The sequence below is a fragment of the Zeus faber genome (assembly GCF_960531495.2).
Source record: "Zeus faber genome assembly, chromosome: 19".
NCBI classification, from domain to species: domain Eukaryota; kingdom Metazoa; phylum Chordata; class Actinopteri; order Zeiformes; family Zeidae; genus Zeus; species Zeus faber.
In genome coordinates this window covers 7,928,931-7,935,239 of record NC_137206.1, presented here as the reverse complement: position 1 = coordinate 7,935,239, position 6,309 = coordinate 7,928,931, and positions in this window count along the sequence as shown.

Here is a 6,309-nt window from a genome sequence, read left to right as displayed (position 1 = left end):
CAGGTGTCGCTCTCTGCGGGGCAACGGCAGCCGAGCGTGGAAGCTCACCGGGGGGGGGGGGGCGGTGTCACGTGGTCCCGGGGGGCTCGACCCCCACTCTTCGCGCCCGGACTCGTGTGGTGTCAGCGGTGGGAGTGCGGCGGCTCACGCTAAGACAGGGGGAAATCAATGAAACCGTTTTGGGATCGTTGTTTTTGCACGGTGCCGGTTTCCGTCCCACCGCCTCTCTGGCCGAGGGCCGTCCTGCTCATGCCCCCCGCCGCCGCCCCCCGCCGCCCCCCGCCGCAAGATAATTTTCTCCACTCCACTTCTCGAGATGCCTCCAAATTCCTGCGCGGATGAAGCCTTTTCTTTGAGGAAGGGGGCAGAGGCATTCCTCGTCGGGGATGGCGGTGGGGGTGGTGGGGGTGGGGGCGGCGGGCAATGACAATGCCCCCTTTCAGCGCTTGCCCCCGGCCCTGAAATTTCGCAGGTGAGGGGGAGGGTCCGGTGGAGAACGCGCTCCGTCCTCTCGCCAGGCGGCGGGGGCCCCGGGGCGTCGGGCGGCGGAAGACGGAGGAGGGCGCGGGGGAGGCGGAGGAGGAGAGAGGGAGAGTCGGGAGACGAGGGCGGAGACGGAGACGGCCGCCGCGGTCCATCACCCCCCTGCGAGACGGAGACGGAGGCCGGCTACACCTGGAGCGCTGGTCGGGGAGGTTTAGCCATTGAATCACAAAAGGAAGTCACTTTGCAATGTGTCAGTGAGACATGGAGCCATGACAGATCTATCTATCTGTCTGTCTGTCTGTCTGTCTGTCTGTCTATCTATCTGTCTGTCTATCTATCTATCTATCTATCTATCTATCTATCTATCTAACTATCTATCTGTCTGTCTGTCTGTCTGTCTGTCTGTCTGTCTGTCTGTCTGTCTGTCTGTCTGTCTGTCAGTCTGTCTATCTATCTATCTATCTATCAATCTATAAATCAATCAATCAATCAGTGTCTGTCTGTCTATCTATCTATATCTCGGTCTCTGTCCGTCCTGATGTATGTAAGTTTCACAATAATTGTACTAATTGTATTATAACTGCAAATAATATTTGTCGTTTATTTTACAGGTCTAGGTCTGTAACCTCGTTGTGTGTGTCCGCAAAATCAGAATCAGAATCAGAATCAGAGTTCATGGCACCAAGTTCAGGAATTTGTCATGGTTGAGGATTGGTGCATTTTTCGATAGGCAATTTGCATTTAAAAAATCTTAACGATCTGATTTTTTTTTTTTTAATAACTTGTCATATATAGCCGAAGAAATATAAAACAGAAATATGTATAGTATGTATAAAAACATGTGCACAGAATTTTCTTGCACCAGATCTTGGGTGGGCCACCATGTGATCAAATCAAATATTTATCTTTTTATTCTGCCCTGTTCTGTCAACTGTGCTGCTGTGACATCTAAATTCTGACTTAGTGCCTGCATTTAAGTCTGAAGAAGAGCAAATCAGCTTCAAATAAAAACACCCGTGGGCTCATTGATGCAAGTCTATCCCATCTGGTCTGATCCCACGGAAGAGCTGCTGTAGCACAAATGAAAAAGGTAATGCTTCTGTGATAGAAAGGTGTCAGAACACACAGTGCATCACAGTTTGCTGTGTGTGGGGCTGTGTAGCTGCAGACCAGTCAGAGTGTCCATGCTGACCCCTGTCCACCCCTGAAAGCTCCTACAATGCACATGTGAGCGTCAGAACTGGACCATATATATATATATATATATATATATACACATATATACACATATATATTCCAGAAATGGGCAGAGAAGGAAGGCTAATAGAGGCCTAGACAGTACACCCAGGTCATGTCCGGCCTCCGAGGCTTTAAATGGGCCCTTTCATGGTCCAAGCCACTGAACGGGACAGCGGGGCCTCAGTGGTGGTTGAATAGTGTGTATTTCAGGCAGTCCACATGGAAAAAACTACAGTAAAAAGACTCAAAAGGTCCTGAGCTTATTATTTCACGGTCTTCGGTCAATTTTCCTCGGGATTTATACGGAACGTGTGTGTTTGTGTGTGTGTGTGTGTTTGTGTGTGTGTGTGTTTATGTGTGTGTGTGTAGTCATTTAATCTGTGACTTCATGTAGTTTCAGAGGAGGAAGTCACCCTCTCTGTCTTCATCACACTCTACCTCTTTGGATGTGTGTGTGTGTGTGTGTGTGTGTGTGTGTGTGTGTGTGTGTGTGTGTGTGTGTGTGTTTGATCAAGCCCACCTCTCATATGGGTGTGGAATCCCAACTCAGACTGAATGAAGTTCAGCCCCCCCCAAAAAAAACCAAAACAAAACAGTGGTGTCCTCAGCATCAGCATTACACTGTTGTTTAAAAAGCATTTATGGGCTCTTGGATTTAGATTTGCACAGGAAACAGATTTAGATTTGCATCGGGGAGCACTGGTATCCACATAAACATGCAAATCAACAAGCAATTGAATATATTAAAGTTATAGTTATATTAAAGGATAGGTTTGCATTTTTTCAACCCAGGTCTTATTAAAATGTTGATTCCCATCATTTATAACTATATATATATATCTCAACCTTGCCTTACATCGCTTTATACAAGTGAGAAACGTACCACTTTGCTGCTGAGAAATGGGAAGCTCACACTATCGTCAGATATCGATACCGTCTTTATACGCTATATGAAAAATAATTCGCAAACCGCAACTGAAAACCATCTGCAAATCAGCTCTAACATTGCCGCTAACGTAAGAGACTAGAAACAGGAAGCTATAGCGCTTCTACTGGCAACTTATTGTACCTTTGTATTTTATTAAAAAAAAAAATATATATATATATATATATTTTTTTTAAATATATATATATATTTTTCCAAAATTGTTATCATTATTTATTTATTTATTTAACTTATTTTTCTTTTTTTTTTTGTAAGAGACTAGAAACAGGAAGCTGTGGCGCTTCTACTGGCAACCTATTGTAGCTAATGTTACAGATGTACAGCGGCAATTGCATGAAGTCGTTTTTAATGTCAGGTGATATTACCGTTACAAAATACACCAAGACACGTGTGCCTTTAATGTGAGTTTCCCATGGATGTAATGTTTTTTTTAAAGGCTTCAACGTTTGCCCCATTGGACTGCATTTCAGCAGAGTGAGAAGCTGCAGCAGAGTGGTACGTTTCTCATGAGCGAAGCGTTCAGCGATGCCGTGTTATCACAACAACATTTTAACGAGACCTGGGCTGGAAAAAACTGTGAACCTTCCTCCAATCATACATATATATACATTTTACTGTTAGCAAATTGCGTCAACCAATAAAATGACCGAAATAGATGTGATTGTTATTTTTCCTCCCCTACCCCCGCCCCCAGGGTCGTCTAATCATAGAAGCGGTTTTGAGCGCGTCGCTTTGAAACTAGACGATATGACGCTCCGTGGGATCATGTCTAGGAGCGCCCGCACTGTGGCGGCGCATTAATATTCCGCCGCTTACAGCTTCCTATGAGGATGGCAGGCTGTTTGCACCAACACAGACGGGAAGTAATGACACGCCATTTAAACAGGGCCGTTAAAGGGCCGCATCCGCCCTTTCACGCGGCACATAATTCATCCCGGAGAGGAGGAGGCGCACATCCGAGCAGATCCGGGCCGAGCTGCCCGGGCGCTGCACCGATCCAAGGTGGCACGCAGATGTGCACGGCCCCGAATGGAGCGGGGGTGGGGAAGGGGGCCACACTCACCCAATTATCACCAGAGACTCTTTTTGAATATCATCATGACGGGACGGGCTCCTTTTCGCACTCGCTCCACCCTTTCTTTCCGCAGGACTCGAAACCTGTCGAGTGACCCCCGTTGAGTGCAACAAAAGATAATGTTTTGCTGCCGCACCTAAACATCGCCTGCGAGGGGAAGGCGTCGCGTGGGCCCGCGGTGCGTACTTGGGGCTGCGCGCCGGCGGCCGGCGCGCGGGTCGGGCGGGCGGAGTCGCAACCGCTCATTCCCGAGTCTCCGCGGCGCAACCTGAATCCGGGCGGAGCTATGAATGATATGGATAACTTTCTCCGTCTCCCGTCTCGTTTAATCGGCGCGCGGTTGCCTTTCCTGGCACTGGCCGCGACGCACACGGCTCCCGGAGGCTGTCGACGGCCGCGAATATCTGCGCCGCCAGGCCGCTTTGCCTCGCGGCGGGAAGCGGAACGGAGTGGAATGCGATAGAAGGTGATATTTATGTTCATTGAGAGTGGCAAAGGATTCGGGAAGGCCTCCACTTTCACATGCAGGTAAACAGAGCCTCAATCACCCGGGGCCAGTGCCGACCGGCCCGGGCTTGTAGCTTACGCCTCTCGCCTGCTCCTGGACGCTGTGATTAATGACGACGGGGCGGAGATGTGTTATTGTAGCTCGACCGCCCCTCTGGACGCATCCAAAACCGTGTGATGTGTTTATTTATCGGCTGCCCTCCTGCCCCCCGCGGGGGGGCTCGGCCGGGGGGGGGGGGGTTACTGAGGGGACATCGAGAGGGATCGGGGACGGCGTCAACCGCCACGGGGCGGGGACTCCGCCGAGGGTGACAGCGGGTCAAGAATCCAATGTTAAGGCAGAATGCAAGGAATGTTGCCTGCAGACCCGCGCGGCGCAGAAACCTGGCAACCGTGGGGGGGGGGGGGGGGGGGTATAATCTAGCCCCAAGGATTTGCAGAGTAATCATTCGGGGTCAAAGCAGCACGGTGAGGGATGTTACCGGGTGTCAGGGTCCCGTGGCAAACTTGGTGCAACCTGGATCTCGGTTGTCTGGAAGAGGGATCTCCCGGAAGCGGTGGGATGGAGAGGCCCCGCGGTCTATTTACGGAAATTAAAAAAAAACAAAAAACAATTTGTAAACGTTATATAAACAGGAACCAGTGAACACGTTAGACGCGCCATACCTCAGGCCAAGCAAATGCATACGTTCACACGTCGTTCAAATCGAATCACACGCGCCAGTCACCCAAACGTACCTTACCTTAACTACAATCGCGCGCCGCGAGAGCTCGGCGGGTGTGCCGTGAAAATCCTTCAAATGCCACTTAAATAAAAAATAATTGTGGAAATTGTGTTGCAAGATCAAAATTGTGAGGCTGCACTAATTCGTGTCAGTCATCACCAGTCACCAGTTCCAGTTCCTTCCCTTCGGAACAAGACTCCCATGAAAGTGAAAGTGACGACCGTGCGTAGCGATGGCGGGATGACGGGAGCTCACTTATTATTTTTATTTATTTATTTGTTTGTTTGTTTGTTTATTTATTTATTTGTTATTTCAGTTTGTAAATTGAAGATTCACCCCCCCACCCCCCGCCCGCTCTTTTGACAAAGTGGCTCCCGAGTCATTCAAAGAGTTGTTCGCTCGGAACAAATCAGTTTTCGTGGTTAACCGGACAGCGGTTTGCCGTGGGATTATTTCGTTGTAAAAAAATAAATAAAAAGGTTGGGAAACACAGGTCTAATGTTGGGCTTCGATGTCATTTCAGGGCCTCGGTCTAGTCTGAGGTTGAAAAAAAAAAAAAAACAACCCCACAGTTTCTCAAAACCATTTGAAGTTGAGGATCCGCAGTAGAGGGCTTGATTCTGGGCTTACAATCATAGTGATACAGGCGAACACCAGAGGAAATGAAACTCCTGTGTAGATCATTTACATTTACATTTACATTTCGTCATTTACCAGACGCTTTTATCCAAAGCGACTTACAATTATTCAAACACCGACGGACGCAGCCATCAGGAGCAATTAGGGGTTAAGTATCTTGCTCAAGGACACTACAGCATGCTAGCAGGAGGAGCCTGGGATCGAACCAGCAACCTTTAGATTACTAGACCACCAGCTCTACCTCCTGAGCTACCGTCCCCCCAATCATGTTATTCCGCCCTTGAAAATGGATGTGAAGTCTAGATTTTGTCATTGCACTTCTGGCGGCGGGCTCGAAATCCTCAAGGAGGCCGCCAAGGAATCATTCAGGCAAAAAAAAAGCGGGATGGAATTCCCACTCGTGAGGAAGGCCAAGCTGTGTAGCCCGTCCTCGGGTTTACGGTGTTCGGCTTCGGTTTTGATATTTATTTCGCGTTTCTCTCAGTCATACAGCCACTTCCAAAGAGTTCAACTGAGGCCTCTTTCGAAAAGTTCAACGACGGCCTTCTTCTCTAAAATTAGCGAGAGCGGGCACCCTCCTGCCGTCGCAGAAAACCATAATGTACATGCCGTGACACGGCGGTTCTATTTCAGGGGTCCTTACGTCACAGGTCCAACCCCCTCCCGTGCTCCGTGTTCTCCCGCGGCCCGAG